The 22,173-nt window shown below is 39.9% G+C and overlaps 1 long non-coding RNA gene across 1 annotated transcript in view; it reads right to left on the reverse strand.

Annotated features, from left to right (window-relative positions):
• Nucleotides 1-575: 575 nt before the first annotated feature.
• The window catches only part of LOC141583532 (uncharacterized), a 33,397-nt gene continuing 11,799 nt past the window's right edge, over nt 576-22,173 (reverse strand). The window contains exon 3 of the long non-coding RNA XR_012516183.1: nt 576-2,277. This is a non-coding gene — a long non-coding RNA (uncharacterized LOC141583532). The remainder of the gene's footprint in view (nt 2,278-22,173) is intronic.

Genomic DNA, 22,173 nt, shown 5'->3' on the forward strand with positions numbered 1-22,173 from the left:
TGAAAACAAATTTATTAGGAAAGTAGAGGAATAAAGAATTGCTACTCCATAGGCAGAGCAGCAGCATGGGATGCTCAATTGCTTATACTTATTGTTACTTCTTGATAATATGCTAAACAAAGGGCGGATTATTCGTGAGTTTTCTGGAAAAGGGGTGGGCAATTCCTGGAACTGAGGGTTTCTCCCCTTTTTAGATCATGTAGGGTAACTTCCTAATGTTGACATGGCATTTCTAAATTGTCATGGTGCTGGTGGGAGTGTCTTTTTTTTTTTTTTTTTTTTTGAGACAGAGTTTCGCTCTTGTTACCCGGCTGGAGTGCAATGGCGCGATCTCGGCTCACCGCAACCTCCGCCTCCTGGGTTCAGGCAATTCTCCTGCCTCAGCCTCCTGAGTAGCTGGGATTACAGGCATGCGCCACCATGCCCAGCTAATTTTTTGTATTTTTACTAGAGACGGGGTTTCACCATGTTGACCAGGATGGTCTTGATCTCTTGACCTCATAATCCACCTGCCTCAGCCTCCCAAAGTGCTGGGATTACAGGCTTGAGCCACCGCGCCTGGCTTGGGAGTGCCTTTTAGCATGCTGATGTATTATAATTAATGTATAATGAGCAGTGAGGATGACCAAAGGACACTTTCATTGCCATCTTGGTTTTGGTAGAATTTGGTCAGCTTCTTTACTGTATGCTGTTTTATCAGCAAGGTCTTTGTAACCTGTATAGTGTGCCAACTTTCTGTCTCTTCCTGTGACTACAAATACCTAACCTCCTGAAAATGCAGCCCCATAGGTCTCTTCTATTCAAGATGGAGTCCAAAATGGAGTTGCTCTGCGTGGGTATTCACTCAGGGTGGGGATTCACTGAGGGTAGTGGCAAAAATATTAAAGGAAAAATATTAGAGATAGCTATAAGAAATAATCACAAACCTTGGAAGGCTGAGAGGCTTTTGCATAGTTTCAGTAGAAGTACTGGCCAAAGGCAGCCTAATCTCCTTTACATTTAGTTAATAAGAAAAGCAAATAACTAGAGTATGTGGAGGAATTTATCTGAATAACTTGTTTACTCATGTGGCCTTAAAACTAAACTTTGAGCTGGATGGTCCTCTCGGGGGAGGTCAATCAGGAAGATTACTCTCTAATGGTGTTTGCCTTAGGCTCTCGGAACCTGGCCTTTAATCTTTCCCCATAAGTGTGTTGACTTAGAGCCTCTGTTATTAAATCTATACTGAATAAATGCCAGTCTCACTGGCTGGTGAGGGCCAGCAGTCACAACTGTTTAGAGCACTCTCCAGGGAGTCTGTAAGCATCCCAGACACTCAGTCAAACTGGCAAAGCATAATGCCTGTGTGTCAGTGTACTTTATTCATCTGTTGTTGAGTCAGGACAGACCCTCGCAGTTGGTGACCTTGACAGCTCTGGTTTGAATGCCTCTGACATATTTCCCCTCTCCCATTTATAAGAGAACCCTTAATCCTGAGTTGTAGAGGGATGAAGATCTGTCTTCTGTAACTTCTTCAGGCTGAATAGGGGCAATGATATTCCTGCTTAACAGTTAGGGTCTCTTGATGTGTGGTAGAGAGGCACCCAGTCAGAAAGCATCAGTATGGTGAAGGCCATTCATAACCTTGAGTTCCAATGAAAGGTGCTGTCTAAAAGATTAGTAAGTGTTCAATTTAAGGAAACATTCAATAAGCTTATCCGGCCGGGCGCGGTGGCTCAAGCCTGTAATCCCAGCACTTTGGGAGGCCGAGGCGGGTGGATCACGAGGTCAAGAGATCGAGACCATCCTGGTCAACATAGTGAAACCCCGTCTCTACTAAAAATACAAAAAAAATTAGCTGGGCATGGTGGCGCGTGCCTATAATCCCAGCTACTCAGGATGCTGAGGCAGGAGAATTGCCTGAACCCAGGAGGTGGAGGTTGCGGTGAGCCGAGATCGTGCCATTGCACTCCAGCCTGGGTAACAAGAGTGATACTCCGTCTCAAAAAAAAAAAAAAGCTTATCCTGCATTCCTCCACAAAGAATACAACAGCAATATGTTCCATAACAGTAAAGCAAAATAAGTAAAATTATCCCAAGTAAACTAAATTAGAAGGATTTCCATGAACCGGACAACTGTTGGATCCAAGCTGATACAGGGTTGCCAGCTGATTCCAACACGTGCCTAGAATTAGAATACTTTGATTCAAACTTTTTTACAGTACCCATTCATCTGTCTTGTTTCTTCTGAGCTGTAGCCAAAGATCACTGGTTGGTTCACAGGAATAAGCAGTCTGTCTAAATTGCAGGGCAAAAAAAAAAAAAAAAGGTTAAAAGAACTGATGAGACTAGACTCTAACTGCAGGTGTACCATAGTTATTGAAACATAATCTTTTTCTCTTTCCAGTTTCCCATTTTTACTAATGATAAAGCATACTAAGATCCATTCGCTTGCGAAAATAAGCTTTTTTTGAAAAGAGAAATTGAGTAGAGACAAACCAAATATGCTCCAAATTTTGTTCACAGGAATATACTTTACTCAATTGTTAAAAGCTGTAAATAGCTCAAAAGAGAAATTGCCTTGACTCTGAAATACAAAACAAAGGATTAGCAATTTTAAGCAAAAGGTCAAAAAGATTACTTCAATCTTCTATTAGTTCAGTACATGCAGTTAACTCCTGTTGATATTCATGAACAATACAACTCTCCATGAGAGTCTAAAGAGATTTTTCCTCTATTCTAATGTCACAATCTTCAGAGTCATCAGAAACCTGCACTAAAGAGCACTTGTCAAATTTCTATAGCTGATTATACACACTTTTGAAGAGGATTAAAACAAGATGAGAATGGTCTATGGACGACAAAAACTTAGGACAGCCGTTATTATTTTTATTTTTTTCTATTTTATTTTTATTTTTATTTTTTGAGATGGGGTCTCACTCCATTGCCAGGCTGGAGTGCAGTGGCACAAGCATGGCTCACTGCAACCTCCACCTCCTGGGCTCAAGCGATTCTCCTGCCTCAGCCTCCCAAGTATCTGGGATTGCAGGTGTGTACCACCACACCTGGCTAATTTTTGTATTTTTAGTAGAGACGGGGTTTCCTCATATTGGCCAGGGCTGGTCTCTAACTCCTGACCTCAAGTGATCTGCCTGCCTCAGCCTCCCAAAGTGCTGGGATTGGCTGGGCACAGTGGCTCACTCCTGTAATCCCAGCACTTTGGAAGGCCAAGATGGGAGGATCACAAGGTCTGGAGTTTGAGACCAGCCTGACCAACATGTAAAACCCCATCTCTACTAAAAATACAAAATTAACTGGGTGTGGTAGAATGCGCCTGTAATCCCAGCTACTCAGGAGGCTGAGGCAGGAGAATCACTTGAACCCAGGAGTTGGAGGTTCCAATGAGCTGAGATCATGCCACTGCACTCCAGCCTGAGTGACAGAGTGAGACTCCATCTCAAAAAAAAAAAAAACTACTGTGATTACTGGGGTGATCCACTGCACCCAGCTAGGACAGCCATTATTAAAGCTGCAATGGATTAGGAATTTTGGTTACCTCTGTGGAACACAATAATTTTACATAACAATTATGATTATTCATAACAGACAGTAAGTCATATCAGAATGATAGGGGTTTCCCAGAATTTTGGAACACATACCAATAACATATTTATACAAATACTGTGCAAAGAAAGCCACCATTTCACATTTGGCAGTACTTCCTATATGATTTTTATACCAAATAAGCAGTTTCACCTTTGCATTAATGTACTATTAATGTGAAAGCCAATTCTTAATAAAATCTTATAGACAAATCTATCCAATTTTATGTCTGACCATAAGGTAAGAGTCTTGAAACACTTTTGCAATGCTTTACAAATTTTTGTGAAAGAGCAGATCAGTGCTCTAAGAAAAACCTGTTGTGCTTTTATTCCAATACTGAATAACCCTCTAACTTTAGCCAATAGATTCACACACAGATTTTCTTTTACAAGGTTTGTAAAACCAGATTTTCTTTTACAAGGTTTTTCACAAACCTTTCACAACTTGCACAAAACTTCAGCTTTATCCTAACTTGAAACAATAGTTTAACCCCTTAAGCATAAAAAAATATATATTCCCATGCCTTCTTATAATCTTTTACCAAAAACGCATTTCACTTTTCTCACATACCTTGCATGTAAAACGGTTTTTACTTCCCAAAGATTACTTAAGTCACATAAACTAAAAGACTACACTTTTTACTTTTCTGACAAGAATATTTGAATTAAGCTCTCATTTTTAAAGACAATCAGAGCTCTTTCATTTATAAACATCACATACAACACATATAAATAAGCAGACAGAAGAAGATTCAGTAGTTGTAAGTTTTTTTGCCAGTTTCTTTTCTTTTCTTTCTTTTTTTAAGACAAAGTCTCACTCTGTCTCCAGGCTGGAGTGCAGTGGCACCATCTTGGCTTACTGCAACCTCCACCTCCCAACTTCAAGCAATTCTCATGCCTCAGACTCCAGAGTAGCTGGAATTAACAGGTATGTGCCACCATGCCTGGCTACTTTTTTTTTTTTTTTTTTGAGACAGAGTCTTACTCTGTCCCCCAGGCTGGAGTGCAGTGGTGCACCCTTGGCTCACTGCAACTTCTGCCTCCCGGGTTCAAGCCATTCTCCTACCTCAGCCTCCCGAGTAGCTGGAACTATAGGTGCCCAACACCATGCCCAGCTAATTTTTGTATTTTCAGTAAAGACAGGGTTTCACCATGTTGGCCAGGATGGCCTTGATCTCCTGACCTTGTGATCTGCCCTCCTCAGCCTCCCAAAGTGCTGGGATTACAGGCGTGAGCCACTGCACTGAGTCAATTTTTTGTACTTTTGGTAGAGACAAGGTTTCATCATGTTGGCCAGTCTGGTCTCAAACTCCTGGCCTTAAATGATCCACCTGCTTTGGCCTACCAAAATTCTGGGGTTACAGGCATGAGCCACCTCACCCAGCCTCATTTGCCACTTTCTTAATCGGATTACTGGCTTCAGGATGGAGCCCTTGGAGGGAAAGGCCAGGAAAGCATACAGTTTCTATGACAGGCACAGCTGAAAGGCAAAAACAAATCCCCAAAATGAAGGGTCTCATTTTTATACTGGATCCTGGATCCTTAAAAGAGAAATGCAAGAGAACAAGGCAGTGCAAAGATTTTACCATGCAATTCTTTGAGTCTCACCCTGTCGTCCAGGCTGGAGTGCAGTGGCACAACCTCAGCTCACTGCAACCTCCACCTCCCAGATTCAAGCAATTCTCATGGCTTAGGCTCCCAAGTAACTGAGATTACAGGCATGCACCACCATGACTGGCTAATTTTTGTATTTTTAGTAGGATGCGGTTTTACCATGTTGGCCAGGTTGGTCTCCATCTCTTGACCCCAAGCAATCTGACTGCCTTGGCTTCCCAAAGTTCTGGAATTACAGACGTGAGCCACCATGCCTGGTAACTGTACATTTCATTGCAAACCAATCGGAAGCCAATTAGCCCATTCCCCATGGGAGTCTTATTTCTCAGTGGTAGGGTTGGGATATTGCCTTAGTTTACAGGTGCCAAGAGCATGCTTCTCTAATCTAAACGTGCAAAGAACTGAGTATCCTCCCATAACTGCCATTACTCATACTCAATTATTACACATCAAAGCTCTCATATAATGTGAAGTAATTTCTGTTACCTCCAAAAGTAAAAAACGTCAGATAACACAATGTAAAACAGAAGAGCCTTAGATTTTGAGAAGGATCTATTCACTTTTAATTCCTGAGGTTTCATTAGGAAAACACAGGCTTTTCCCAAAACAGTGTCTGTAGCGCCTACTCCAAGGAGGAGTCCCAGGCTGTTAGAGCTTGAATAAGCTGACTTTTAATCATAGAGCTCTTTAAAAAAAAGATTCCTTTAAAATCTCTCATTACCTGACTTTAGCCAGGCCAAATTGCCATTATTTCTGGCTTTTGAATTTTACCAAAAGTAACTTTACAGGTTACAGCATTGGACAATTTCTATTTCTCTTCCCAGAAGGGGTTTAGAGCAGCCAATTTTTAGCTTGCAATGGCTTTCAATTGCTCAAGATAATTTTTTTTTTTTTGACATGAAGTTTTGCTTTTGTTGCCCAGGCTGGAGTGCAAATGACATGATGTCAGCTCACCGCAACATCTACCTCCCAGGTTCAAGCGATTCTCCTGCCTCCGCCTCCCAAGTAGCCAGGAGGGATTACAGGCATGTGCCACCATGCCCAGCTAATTTTATATTTTTAGTAGAGACGGGGTTTCTCCATGTTGGTCAGGCTGGTCTCAAACTCCTGACTTCAGGTGATCTGTCTGCCTCGGCCTCTCAAAGTCCTGGGATTACAGGTGTGAGCCACCACACCCAGCCTCAAGATAATTTTTGGAGCTATGACATGTAAAATTCCAGTCCGCTGAATGGCAGAGACCAAAAGAAAGTACTGCCACGTGGTTACAAAGTCAAACCACTCAGAGTGGGGTGGAATGATCTTCTGACCAGGAGTTTCAACATGTGGTCTCTGAAAAAGACGAAAAGTGGACAGTTGCCCTGAGTAACAGAAAAACAGAGAAAGAGGGAAAAGCATTGCCTGCAGCGGGGTAGGGGAGGCAAGGTCAGAGACACACCCACCCACTGCAGCAACACTGAATCAAAAGTCAGGCAGCCACTTGTTACTAGCAAAGGGATCTTCCCCAGCATCCTATTAGTTCTCAAGTTTCCCACTTTAGGAAGAAAAAAGTTGTTTATGTCCCCTGATCCTGTACATCCTTAGTCCCATCACCCATAGGCATCGCTTCCCTTTATTTGTCTAGAAATCGTCTTCCACCACGTGGCTATGCTGGAGTCTCTGAATCTGCTGATTCTGAGGGCTGCCTGATTCGTGAATCATTCATTTCTCAATTAAACTCACTTAAATTTAATTCAGCTGATTTTTTTTCCTTTTAACACATGGTATCAGAATTGGGTAATTATCTGTCTTGGATCCAGTTAGAGGCCTCTTACATCTGACTGAATCATAAAGAAACTGGTGGTAAATTTACAGGGAGAATAAAATTTGACTTTGAAAAAATTGCAGGAATTTTTGTGTTCTATCCCTTTGTTTCATTTTTCTTATACGCTTAGGTAGGGGGAAAAAATCATTGACTAAGTTAATCAAGGGCACCTGAGAGTAAAGCCAATATTTAAGGTAAAAATGGGATCCTTAATTTCTGGAAAACTGAGTTCCTTCTGACTTACACATTAAACACAGAAAATAGCATAGTCTTACAGAAATGATGAAATCTTCCTAAAGGCAACTTACAGTGGAATGTTCTGAACGAACACCACCACACTGAAGTACATTTTAAAATGAGGGCTCCCAGGCTGGGCATGGTGGCTCACGCCTGTGATCCCAGCACTTTGGGAGGCTGAGGCAGGCAGATCACCTGAGGTCACAAGTTCAAGACCAGCCTGATCAACATGGAGAAACCCTGTCTCTACTAAAAATACAAAATTAGCTGGGCATGGTGGCACAGGCGTGTAATCTCAGCTACTTGGGAGACTGAGGCAGGAGAATTGCTTGAATCCAGGAGGTGGAGGTTGCAGTGAACTGAGATCATGCCATTGCACTCCAGCTTGGGCAACAAGAGCGAAACTCCATCTCAAAAAATTAATTAATTAATTTTATTTAATAAAAATGAGGGGTCCCAAAAATTAAATCTGCTAACCTTTTAATTTAGTACTATCCCCATCCAAAGGAAATAGACTACAGCACCATTTGACTGACTTTGGATAAGTAATGGGGTATATTTTACCTGAGTAAAGGATGGCATTGGGTTAGAGGCCCTCCCCTCAGTTAAGTCCCTCTTGGTTAAAAATGGGTTAAAGATGACAGGGCCCCACTGGGGGCAAGTTTGAGCCTTGCAGATTAATATTTGGTGCCTCCATGCAGCCAGTTGGGTGGCAACTTGCAAAATCAAGAGGCTTTTGCCTGTGGTTCCATGAAACAGAAAAAGATCATTTTCCTTTGTGTTGTCGCTTGGCCCCCAGGGCTGTGGTGCAGCCAGTCGGGTCACCAGGGCCACTCAGGGAAAGGAACCCAGAAGCCTGACATGTTAGCAAGAGAGCAAAAGTTTCTTGCCAGTCAGACTTCTGCCTCTCTCTCTATATAAACTGGTTGAATGAATGATAAAAATCATTGTTTATTGCCTGTGACGTTTCAATTAATAAAAAAAAAAAAAGGATTTATGTGGCTAGTCTTAAACTGTTGCCAATCTGGTATGCTTTATGTGTTTTCCTATATTGTTCTATCATAAAGAGGAGTTCTTTAGACAGAACGTGGACTTAAAACCCCGTAAGCTGCTCAAGATGCCCAACAAACTGGTTGATAACAAACGTCACTGAAACAAACGAAAAACTGGATGAGGTCTCCATCTTGTTTTACGTCCTTGGGAACTGGACCTTGTGACCACATGGTGGTACTTTTTATTGGTCTCTGCATTCCAAGAAACAAGAATTTTGAGGTTCATGTCACAGTTAACTCTAAAAATTACCTAAAGTAATTAAAAGCCATTACAAGCTCAAAATTGACTACTCTTAGACTTCCTCTGGAAAGGGGAATAAAAACTACCTAGTGCTGTAACTCAGTAACTGAGGTTTTGTCCTTTCACAGAGACAGCCCAGGTTCAATTCCCCACTTAGAAAATGAGTCCTTTCTTGTTTAATATCTGCATAACCGTTACCATTTGTTGATTCTCCATTCTCTTCCCCTCCTGTAACCATCTTGAATTTTCCTTTCTCAGAACACCTGTAGTAGGGTTACTTGGTAAAGTTTAAAAGCCCAAAATGTTGGTCATTTGACCAGGCTAAAGCAGGGTAATTTAAAAGAACTTTTTTTTTTTTGAGATGTAGTTTCACTCTTTTTGCCCAGGCTACAGTGCAAAGGCATGATCTCAGCTCACTGAAACCTCCACCTCAAGCAATTCACTTTAAGCGAGTCTCCTGCCTCAGCCTCCTGAATATCTGGGATTACAGGTGTGCACTATCATGCCCAGCTATTTTTTGTATTTTTAGTAGAAACAGGGTTTCTCTATGTTGGTCAGGCTGGTCTCAAACTCCCGACCTCAGGTGATCCACCTGCCTCAGCCTCCCAAAGTGCTGGGATTACAGGCATGAGCCAACGCACCCAGCTTAAAAGAACTTTTTTTTTTTTTTTTTTTTTTTTTTTAATGAGACAGAGTTTCGCTCTTGTTACCCAGGCTGGAGTGCAATGCGCGATCTCAGCTCACCGCAACCTCCGCCTCCTGGGTTCAGGCAATTCTCCTGCCTCAGCCTCCTGAGTAGCTGGGATTACAGGCACACGCCTCCATGCCCAGCTAATTTTTTGTATTTTTAGTAGAGGTGGGGTTTCACCATGTTGACCAGGATGGTCTCAATCTCTTGACCTCATGATCCACCTACCTCGGCATCCCAAAGTGCTGGGATTACAGGCTTGAGCCACTGCGCCCGGCAAAAGAACTTTTTTAAAAGAGCGCTATTGTTAAAAGTTAGCTTAATTAAAAGCAGATATTCAAGCCCTAACAGCCTGAGACGCCTTGGGAAAAACAGGAGGTGCCAGACCCCATTTTGGGAAAAATGTGTTTTCTTCATGAAATTCCAAAAATTGGAACTGGATAGACTACTTTCAAAAACTAAGTCTCTGTTCTGTTTTGCATTACATTATCTGACATTTTTTACTTTGGAGAGTATCAGAAATTACATTATAAGAGGGCTTTGGTGTGTAATAACTAGGTAGAAAATATACTTTCAGAGGTGTCTAATGACAGTTATGGGGAAAGACTCAGCTCTACATGTTTGGATCAAAAAAAACATGCTCATGGCCATCTAAGAAGTTTGGAGATGTCTCCGTCTTCAATGAGAAATGAGACTCCCATGGAGGGTGGACTGATTGGCTTTGGGTTGCTATATGATTAAATACATAGTAGTAACATTACACTGTCTTCTCGAATAGCATTTCCCTGTATGGGGGCATCCAGGATATAATATAAAAATGAGACCCTTGGCAGGGCACAGTGGCTCACACCTGTAATCTCAGCACTTTGGGAGGCTAAGGTGGGTGGATCACGAGGTCAGGAGTTCAAGATCAGCCTAGCCAACATAATGAAACACCATGCCCAGCTAATTTTTGTACTTTTAAAATAGAGACTAAATATCTCTACTTGGGAGGCTGAGGCAGGAGAATTGCTTGTACCCAGTAGGCAGAGGTTACAGTGAGCCAAGATCCTGCCGTTGCACTCCAGCCTGGGTAACAGAGCAAGACTCTATCTCAAAAAAAATTTTTTTTAAATATTAGCTAGGCATAGTGGCAGGTGCCTCTAATCCCAGCTACTTGGGAGGCTGAGGCAGGAGAATTGCTTGAAGTTGGGAGGCAGAGGTTGCAGTGAGCCAAGATCACATCACTGCACTCCAGCCCAGATGACAGAGTGAGACTCCATCTCAAAAAAAAAAAAAAAAAAAGAGAGACCCTTAATTTTGGGGATTTGTTTTTACCCTCCATCTGTGTCTACTTATTAGGCCCTATAAACTATATGCCTTCCTAGTCATTCCTTCCAAGAACTCTACCCAAAAGCCAGTAATCCAATTAAGAAACTTAAAAACATAATGAAAAATCTTACAGCTACTTAATCTTCTTCTGTCTGTGTAGATACATATGTGTTGTGTGTATAATGTTTATATAAAAGAGCTCTAATTGTCTTAAAGAAAAATAAGTGCTTAAATCAAATATTTCAAAAAAAAAACTATATTTTTTAGTTCACATAACTTTAGTGCTCTTTGGAAAATAACAGCTTTAAAGATAATTGATAAGATAAATACATTTGGTCTAAATTATACAGGTTGGATATTAGGTTTACTAAATGCTTTAAGGTCATAAACTGCTTCTTTGACTTTTAAAAATTGTTCTATTTATTTTGGAGCATTTGATTCTACATAAGGCCTGAAAACATGTGGAATTAACCATACACCCTAACTATACAAAGAAGGTTATACAGAAAAGATATTTTATACAAGAAAGACCTTGTATAATAAATTCTTGTCCTAAAATAAAAATAACTGGTTATTCAAAAATAGAGATGTTCAGGACAAGTCAAAGTCCAAACATGTCATAGATGGTCTGTGTAAGTCATGAAAGGATTCATGAAGGGAAATTTATGCACCCAAAGTGAAAGTTGTTAAGAGTTGCCATTAAAACATGTAAGTGAGACAGCTGGAGAAATAGTTTTATGGTAAAAGATTATAAAAAGGCATGAGAATGTAAATTTTTGCCCAATTTAAAGAATGAGAGAATTTTTAAATTAGATAAATCTAAAAGTTGGGACAAATTGTGAAAGATTTGGAAAAATTAATCTTGTAAAAAAAATTCTCTGTGTGAACATACTCACAAAAATTAAAGGATTATTATTAGGTTTTTCCACAAATTGAACATCTAAATAAAAACGTAACAGGGGGCCGGGCATGGTGGCTCATGCCTGTAATCCCAGCACTTTGGGAGGCCGAGGCGGTTGGATTACATGAGGTCAGGAGTTTAAGACCAGCCTGACCAACATGATTGGGTGTGGTGGCAGGTACCTATATCCAAGCTACTTGGGAGGATGAGGCAGGAGAATTGCTTGAACCCAGGAGGTGGAGTTTGCAGTGAGCTGAGATCGCACAATTGCACACCAGCCTGGGCAATAAGAGCAAAACTCTGTCTCAAAAAACAAACAAATAACAACAACAAAAATTTGATCTATGTTTTCAGAAAAATTGTAAAGGATTATAAAGGTTTATAAAAATCTCACTTCATCATCAAACTGATTAAGCATAATATCAAGTGTTTTTATTTATTATTATTATTATTATTATTAATATTATTTTAGATAGAATCTTGCTCTCTTGCCCAGCTGGAGTGCAGTGGTGCTATCTCAGCTCGCTACAACCTCCACCTCCTGGGTTCAAGAGATTCTCTGCCTCAGCATACCGAGTAGCTGGGATTATAGGCAACTGCCACCACATCTTGCTAATTTTTTTGTGTTTTTAGTAGAGATGGGGTTTCTGCATCTTGGCCAGGCTGGTCTTGAACTCCTGACCTCATGATCCACTCACCTTGGCCTCCCAAAGTGCTGGGATTACAGGCATAAGCCACTGCACCTGGCCAATATCAAGTGCTTTAAAACTTTAACACATTTAATAGACTTCCTCAAATCAAATTTTAGCTTCAGAATGCTCTTTTCTAACCTCTCACATTGAAATACTACAGAGGGCCCCTGAGACATCCAAAAGAAAGGTAAACAGGATTATTTAACATATTAAGTTACACAGGGAGCATTGTCAAAAAAATAATGTTTAACCTTCTTCAGGTTATATTTTAGTGAACAATATTAATATATGTTCCAAAATTATATAGGATTTCTAAAATTATAAGGAGTTGGAGTATATGCTATCAATCATAATTACAATTATTATGTTATCATAGACCACAGAAATAACCAAATTTCATTGTCAATTGTGTAACTATAACTATTTAAAGTCATTTCTACAGTTAATTGCTTAATACTGATGCAGTTTCTGAAAACTTAACAAACACACAAAATCCTAGAATATGGTATCTCTTAGGAGATTCATGAAAAGATAAAAAGGATGCTAAAAAACACTCTTAAATACAGGTTTCTAATAACTTTAGAATCATATTTAAACTGGGTAAGAATTACTGAAACTTTAATGAAAAGACCAACTGGTTTATAAAACTAGTCACCTGAATAAACAAAAATTAATTGAATACCAAGAAAATACTTTGCCAGATTTTCATGGTAAATCAACTGATACTGAAATTATTTGAATATACAATTAAATAAACTCCATGGTCTAAGCCAAATTACCTATGATAACCCATCAGTTATCAGTACTATACACCTAATTTAGAAAAACAACTGGTATTCAAGAAGACCTAAGTCTAATATTAATTAAACATGGACACATGGAGAACCAGGAAGCCCACCTTGTCTCTCCTGAGTTCTTAAAACTTTTTTTTACTAGAAGTTATACATTCCATGACTCATCATGGAAAAGATAAAATAATCCAAATTAAATATATTGGTGTGGTAAATTATAAATGCTAAAATAGTTTATAACAAATGTTTAGTTTGTCAAACCCATATTCCTGTGAAGACAATCAAAGCTTCAGGTACATTTGACTATCTGATGAGTCATTTAAATATTTATAAATGGATTTCATTCAATTGTCATTTTCAATACATGTTTTCTGGTTATAGAAAAGCTTTCTACATAGAAAGATTGATGTTACAACACTAAGTTATGTCACAGTATATTTTTACCAGGTAAAGAAAACTTTTGATGGTTCACTGAGGACAATCAACTCCTTCACAAGCTAGAACCCCAAGACTGAATCTTCTGAGAATATCAAAGACTCTCCTTGCCATTAAGGACTAAGCTCTGATTTTTTAGTCTTGCCCAAATACCTGTCCAAGGAGTCTTGGGATTCATGTTCTACAAACCATAAATTCTCATCAGATGGGTTTTCTTTAACACTAGATATAATGACTTACTTTCCAACTTGACTCTAGCATTACATTACAAGACAAGGAAGACATCAAAATATTGTATGAGTCTCCAAAAAAAAAAAAAAAAAACTTCAAAAGAACCTTGGTCCCCACAATCTTTCAGCTTAACCTGAATATTTATTTTCTATTGATCCCAGGTCTTTAGACAAACTCAACCAATTATTAACCAAAAAATGTTTAAATTTACCTATATCCTGGAAGCCCCCTGCTTTGTGCTGTCCCACCTTTCTGGTTCAAACCAATGTATTTCTTAAATGTATTTAATTGATGTCTCATGCCTCCCTAAAATGTATGAAACCAAGCTGTGCCCCTACCATCTTGGGCACACGTTCTCAGTATCTCCTGAGGGCTGTGTTATGGGCCATGGTCACTCATATTTGGCTCAGAATAAATCTCTTCAAATATTTTACAGAGTTAGACTCTTTTCGTTGATACCATCCACACTGCAACAAAACTTTGGGACCTTGAACTTTGAGTTTACAATCTCACAACTGAAGAGAGTCCCTCCACACTCTTGGAACTGTCCACCCATTAGAACCCAGAAGGTAAAACTAACCAGGAAAATTTCTCCCCCCAAAAAGAGAAAATCCTTGATGTGAACTTTTCCCAAGATCACGGATCAAGAATTCTATTATCATGAGACTCTTATCTTTGAATACTTTTTCCTTGTTTATGCCTCTATAAACAATTTTGCATTGTTTATAGAGGCATGAGAAATGAGAAATGAAATAAGAAATGAAAAGAAGGTCTGTTATGTACACTTAACGGAGTATATTTTTATTTGTAAATGATTTTATAGTCAGCCTATACATGAATAACCTTGATAGATAAAAGAGAAAGACCCAAGGTAGGTGAAAAACTTCAATGGTACATACATTGCCTCATAATTAGTCAGAAACAGAACATTGATTCACTCCTCTTAATCCACATCATAGAGATAACATTGCCAAGAGGCCTTCACTCTTCCAAAAATACATCATTTGTTAGGTCCTTTTTCCATGGTTTAGAATAAAAGAAACAATAATTAGAAATGTATCCCCCATGATAGGCTCTATAATGGGCTCTACTGTAAAGATTATAGTTACCCAACGGACTTTAAATTCTCTTGTAAAAGTTATACTAACTTGTAGAATTGACTAAACAGAAAAGTATCTATACAGCTACTGGCACTTGTGGCCTATAGAGAAATACATCAAATGTAAATTATCAAAATTCAGTTGTAGGGAATTAATGAAAAGAGCATTTATCTAGGCGAGTAGACTCTTCATGTAACTCATTCTTTGATCTATTTGATTTTAGCTGGTTTTATTTGCAGAGACACTGAACAAAGAACATACACCGAACTCTTGGTATTATCCTCCCAGTAGTCATAATAATAGTCTCCCTGGCACACTGTATTCTCTCAAAGGTTTTAAATGTTTACCTACAGCCATCTCTAAAATGTCAAATAGTCTCTCTTCAACTGGAATGACAAGAACTGAAAGCAATATATGGCCATGAGGACGTCGTAACCTATCAATGACATACCGAGATCAGAAACGCAAAATGGTAGTAACCGAGAGTGACGCTAAGGCCCTGAATTGTGGTCACATTCTCACCTAAATGAGAACCCGACCAAAAAGGGAGGATTTTTAAACAAAATTATGGGAGGCCATTGTTTTGGACTGAAACTCATATACTAGGCCCCGAACAGACCAAACCAAACAAAAATGGAGTCACTCATGCTAAATGTGACATAATCAAACTAAGACTTTAGGGAAACACGTAAACCCTAGACCAGAACAGACCAGGTTTTGTTTTTCTTCTATAAAAGGATCTTCCAACATAAGGAGGTAACCTCTGCTCAGTCCTTGTTCCTACCTTTGCAGAACTCATTGTTCTACTGTTTCCCAGTGCGTTTCAAAATCAAATAAATACATTTATGATGGTGATAGTGACATCAAGGACTAAAGTTTTAGTCAATCTCTTAAATCTGAGAAATGACCAAAAGGAGGGAATTGTTAAAGCAAAGTAAATATGGCCTGAGGAGGACTCCAGACTTCTGTATTTGAGTCCTTGTGGACGTATTGTAACATAGCTTAATAGCTCTAGCCTGGGCAACAGAGTGAGACTTGTCTCAAAAGAAAAAAGGAAAGTTTTGGCCAGGCATGGTGGCTCACACATATAATCCCAGCACTTTGGGAAGCCGAGGCAGGCAGATCATCTGAGGTCTGGAGTTCAAGACCAGCCTGACCGACATGGAGAAACCCCATCTCTACTAAAAATACAACAAAAAATTAGCCAAGCTTGGTGGCATATGCCTGTAATCCCAGCTACTTGGGAGGCTGAGGTAGGAGAATCACTTGAACCCAGGAAGCGGAGGTTGCAGTGAGCTGAGATCGCACCATTGCACTCCAGCCTGGACAACAAGAGCGAAACTTGATCTCAAAAAAAAAAAAAAAAAAAAAAAAAAAAGGCAGACAAGACTGAAAACCTAATTCAGAAGCATGTGCGCTTGTAACAATAGCTGAGTCTTGGCCAATCCCAGAGGCCATACTTCAACAACTCATAGACTGCTAAGTGTTCAAACTGTTCAAATAAAACAAACACCAACCTGTAACCAGTCCAGCTATTTCTATACCTCACTTCCCATTTCTGTACGTCATTTCACTTTTATTGTCTAAAAATCTTCTTCCACCACTTGGCTGTGCTGGAATCTCTCTGAATCGGCTGTGATTCTGGGAGCTGCCCAATTCACAAATCCTTCATTGCTCAATTAAACTCCTTTACATTTAATTCTGCTGAAGTTTTTCTTTTAACAGTATACAGAATTATAAATTCCTATATGTTTACTGAAGCATTATTGGCAAGTGTGCAGCATTAAAAGCAATTGAAATAGTCCCATAAGGACTTTAATGAAATACAGCCCAACCATCTAAATTGATATATAGACTACTAAGTCAAAAGGTGAGTACTGGCTGGGTGTGGTGGCTCACATCTGTAATCCCAGCACTTTGAGAGACTAAGGCAGGAGGATTGCTTGAGCCCAGGAATTCAAGACCAGCCTGGGGAATACAGTAAGACATCATCCCTGCAAAAAATTTTAAAACAGCTGGGAATGGTAGTATGAATGTGTAGTCCTAGTTACTGGTGGACTGAGGGGTGAGGATCCGTTGAACTCAAGAGGTCAGGGGTGCAGCGAACCATGATTGTACCACTGCACTCCAGCCTGGGTGACAGAGACCCTGTACATATATTAATTAATTAAAGGGGAGTGTCTCATTTTTAAATATCACCCCTTTTTCAATCCTTGTTACTCATGAGAGGTGTCAACTCCTCAGGAATGTTAGGTCAGAAAAAGCTGAAATAACTATGTAGGAAAATAACGTGAAGAAATCTACTTTATAATGTTTAATGAAAAAAAATCAGGTCATAAAACCAGGTGTAGACCGGGTGCAGTTGCTCACACCTGTAATCCCAGCACTTTGGGAGGCTGAGGCAGATGGACTGCTTGAGGTCAGGAGTTTAAGACCAGCCTGGCCAACATGGCAAAACCCCATCTCTATTAAAAATAAAAAGATTAATCAGGTGTGGTGGTGCACACCTGTAATCCCAGCTACTTGGCAGGCTGAGGCAGGAGAATCGCTTGAACTTAGTAGGCAGAGGTTGCAGGGAGCCAAGCTTGCGCCATTGCACTCCAGCCTGGGCAACAGAGCCAGACTGCACCTCAAAAACAAAAACAAAAACAAAACAAAAAAAGCAGGTGTAAAGCATTATTCTTTTTTGTTTGAACAGATATGAATATACATATATAGACCATTTTCCCCCAAAATGTTCTCGTGGTTACCCTGTGTCGTATGACTGTGGCTTGTTCTGTTTGGGGTTTTGATTTCTATTTGATTAAAATTGCTCATGTCTAGTTTCTAGTATTTCTGTAATTATTTTTCCTACTTAATAGTAAATTAATTACTTAATAATGCTTAAATAATTATGACAATAATTATTTTAAGCTGTAAGCTGGGCATGATACTGCATGCCTGTAAATCCCAGCTATTCAGAAGGCTGAGGCAGGAGGATGGCTTGAGGCCAGGAGTTCAAGACCAGCCTGGGCAACATAAACATAATTGATTTTATTTTGAGACAATGTCTCAAATTTAAATTTTAAAGGTGTAAAAATGATCCTAGGGATAAACTGCAGCATGCTTAAGGATAAACTACAAACTTTTTAGCATGGCATTCAAGGCCGCATCAACTGTGGCTCCAACCTGGGAGAGAGATCCAAGATGGCTGATCACTAACAGCTCGGGATTGTAGCTCCCACTGAAAGCGCAAAGAATGAGAGGACGCCACACCTTCACATGAATTCTTGTTGCTCACGCACCAGGAGATTCCCAGCGGAGGAGCCCCACGGGTCGCCAGCGCGACTCTTGTGACCGGCGAGGCGGTTTTGCCGGCGCCTTGGAGCGACGGTTCTTGGTGCAGAGTCGGAAAAGCACCATTAATCTTAACGCCGCTGATTTGGTCGGTGCAGTGGGTTGCTCAGATTTCGGGGCTGAGAATCAGTAAGTTGGACGTCCACTCAGAAACCTAATTACAAAGACGGTGAATTCAAAGACCACAGATGGATAAATTTATAACGAAGGGAGGAAAACGGCCAAAAAAGGCTGAGAATGCCCAAGATCAGAACGCCTCTCCCTCAGCGGGGGATCACAGTTCCTCATCAGCAACGGAACAAGGCTTGATGGAGAACGAGTGTGTTCCAATTACAGAAGCAGGCTTCAAAATGTGGATAATAAGAAACTTCTGTGAATTAAAAGAACTTGTTTTAACCCAATCTAAAGCAACTAAGAACTTTGAAAAAAGATTTGACGAAATGTTAACAAGAATACACAATTTAGAGAGGAATATAAGTGAATTGATGGAGCTGAAAAACACAATAGGAGAACTTCGTGAAGTATGCACAAGTTTTAACAGCCGAATTGATCAAGCAGAAGAAAGGATATCAGAGGTCGAAGACCAACTCAATGAAATAAAACAAGAAGACAAGATTAGAGAAAATAGGATAAAAAGGAACGAGCAAAGTCTCCAAGAAATATGGGACTATGTGAAAAGACCTAATCTACGCTTGATCGGTGTACCTGAATGTGACGAAGAGAATGAATCCAAGCTGGAAAATACGTTTCAGGACATTATTCAGGAAAATTTTCCCAGCCTAGTAAGGCAGGATAATATTCAACTCCAGGTAATACAGAGAACACCACAGAGATATTCCTCAAGAAGAGCAACTCCAAGGCACATAATCGTCAGATTCACCAGGGTTGAAATGAAGGAGAAAATACTAAGGGCAGCCAGAGAGAAAGGTCAGGTTACCCACAAAGGGAAGCCTATCAGACTTATAGCAGATCTCTCAGCAGAAACCCTACAAGCCAGAAGAGAGTGGGGGCCAATATTCAACATCCTTAAAGAAAAGAACTTTCAACCCAGAATTTCACATCCAGCCAAACTAAGCTTCACATGTGAAGGAAAAATAAAGTTTTTTGTGAATAAGCAAGCACTCAGAGATTTTATCACCACCAGGCCTGCTTTACAAGAGCTTCTGAAAGAACCACTACACATAGAAAGGAATAAACAGTATCAGCCTTTCTAAAAAAATTATCAAAAAGAGCATCAATATAATGAAGAATTTACATCAACTAATGGACAAAATAGTCAGCTAATGGCAGTATTAAACTCACATATATTATTATTAATTCTAAATTTAAATTGACTAAATCCCCCAATCCAAAGACAGGCAATTTGAATAAAAAACTAAAACCCATCAGTATGCTGCATCCAGATCCATCTCACATTCGAGGATACACAAAGACTCCAAACAAGGGATGGAGAAAAATTTACCAACCAAACAGAGAGCTAAAATAAATAAATAAAAAGCAGAAGTTACAATTAAGCAACAAAGATCAAAAGAAGCAAAGAAGGACATTATATAATGATAAAAGGATCAATGCAACAACAAGAAGAGCTAAAGATCCTAAATATATACGCACCCAATACAGGAATACGCAGACATACAAGACTTATAAAGAGACTTAGACTCCCACATAATAATAGTGGGAGACTTCACCATTAATATTAGACAGATCAATGAGACAGAAAATTAACAACGATATTCAGGACTTGAACTCAGATCTGGAACAAGTAAATGTAATTAACATCTATAGAACTCTGCACTTTAAATATACAAAATATACACTCTCATCAGTACCACATCATATCAACTTAGAAGTTTAAAAGAAATCTTGGTTGGCTCCTTGTTTGCTATTCTCTTCCCTCATTTTCTTTCATGTCTCCATTATTAAGGACAATTATAGGCATACCCATATTCAGACTGCATTCTAGCCCGGGCAATAAAGCAATACCCCCATCCTCTCTCCTTCTTCCTCTTTCTCTTTCTTCCTCTTCTTTATTCTTTAAAAAAAAACAAAAAAAAATAAAAACTGTGGCTCCAACCTGTCCTTCTCCTCTTGTCTTTGACTTCTCCCTATGTTGTAATCGACAGTAACCTCCAGAGCAAAGTCCTGGCTCTCCCCTTCCCACATATATGCATGTCCTGCTTTCTCTCTGAGTTCAGCCTCACAGACCTTTGTGAGATGTGTCTTCTCTGACCAAGTGTGACAGAGTCTTTCCTTTGGAATGGGGAAGGGTGTTGTCCTGCTGACAGGAGGAGACGAGCAAAAAAGTAGAGCAGAGCTTTCTAGAAATAAATGGATTCCTTCTCCGCCCTTATGTGGTTCCAAACTGAGTTTCTCTTGGTATGTTCTTTTCAGTTGATGTCATCTCACATGAGGTCAGAAAATAAATAGACTCCCTCCTGTGCCCTTTCTGGGCCCCCAGTTCAGCTAAGTCATAAAACTTCTTTTCAGACAACTTAAACCTATGTAAGACGTTTGCAGCTTCTGAGGTTGCCTTGTTGGGTGCTGTACTTGGCTGCCCTCAGAACCCGTTCCAGAGGCCAGGTGAATGAATGGTGAATAGACTCCAGTGTTCTGGAGGGAGGCAGGGGGACAGGGCAATGGCTGATCATCAACAATGCCCAAGCAGAAAAGTGACTCTGTAAAATACAGAGATGTTTCTTCGCACCTTAGCAATTTCTACTCCTTATGTTCTCTTTTTTGCCTTCGGACAAAAGGATTTTTAAAAAATTTGTTCGATTACATTTTAACCCTGAGACAGATGGCCTTTTCAAATAGTAAACAGTGGGACTTTCACAGCCTCTGGGTTCTTTTACAGCCACCTGAACAATAAGCCTTTCAGCTCTTCAGTGAGTGAGAACCATCAGCCAAGCCCAAAACAGGTCTGACTGCACTTTGAGCAAAGATCAAATATCCCAGCAGGGAGGCCTGCCTGGCCTGTTTTTATTTGAGAAAGTTCTCCCAAGCTCCTAAGTCAGCAACAGATTCCTTCTTTCTAAGATCATTAGGCTCCAAAGTCCAGGGGCCCTTTTCTCCTCTGTGGACAAGAGGTCTCCTCTGATTGTTCTCCCAGATTTTCAAACCCAATCAGCCCTGAAAAAAACTTGGAAGGAAGAGAAGATTGTCTCAGTGCCCTCTTCCTTCAGCTTGAAGAACAGACAGACAGCCTGGCTGTTCTCATTTGTTGGAAATAGATGCTTGGTGCCACAAAGAAAAATCAGCACTGAGATAAAGGATCTTTTAGCAACATAATTTTTACTTCCTCGACTGCAGGAAAGGTACTCTTGCTATCCATCTTGCCATGAGCGTATAATGAATAAAGGAAAATAGACAAATTTCTTCCTTATGCATTTGGGATCATCCTTACTGCTGTTTCTGATCTCTGTTGGCTGGAGCCAGACCTCACAATCTAAACTAAAACCTGATTGACTAATAACTTAAAACTTTTCTAAACAGGTAAAAGCAATGGAGAGCTGGGACATGCCTGTGAGCACATCCAGCACAGATATTTTGGTTAAAGTGCAAGGACATAGAATGTACGTGACTATAAGCATGACATGTTTAACAGCTACATAGGATAGGGCTTAACAAAGTTATTAGCATGCGTATTCTTTAACAAGAAAGAAAACTTTAAAAAGGAACTTTTTTACTTCTCACATCACTCTTCCCTGATCAGCTCAGCAGAACCAGAAATTCTCAGACCTAAACTTAATGCTTTAATCTCAGGTAAAATCCAGAAGGAAGAACATATTGTTTTTATTTGTGATCTGTAGCCTTTGTTTGATTGAATGACATGTAAAACATTTAATTGTGTCAATATTAATAATTGGAGACATCAACAAGCTTCTTGAGTCCTCCCTCCTGGATGGAGATCACCCCTAAGTCAGATGCCAGAACTTGACTTCTATTATCCTGGAATGAGTCAAGAGAAATTTAAGTGGGAAACACAACAGGTTTTTCTGGTTGCTACTTCTGTCCCCCACACCCAAACTCTCCTTCCCTTCCAGCATGCACGTGTGCACGCGCACACACACACACACACACAAACACTCCCCATGAGGGCTCTGAGCTGGGAGAGAGACAGGTCTGGAAAGAGCAGAGGGAGAAGGAGGTAGTGTCACTGCAC

The sequence above is a fragment of the Saimiri boliviensis genome, chromosome 1, assembly GCF_048565385.1.
Source record: "Saimiri boliviensis isolate mSaiBol1 chromosome 1, mSaiBol1.pri, whole genome shotgun sequence".
Lineage (NCBI taxonomy): Eukaryota > Metazoa > Chordata > Mammalia > Primates > Cebidae > Saimiri > Saimiri boliviensis.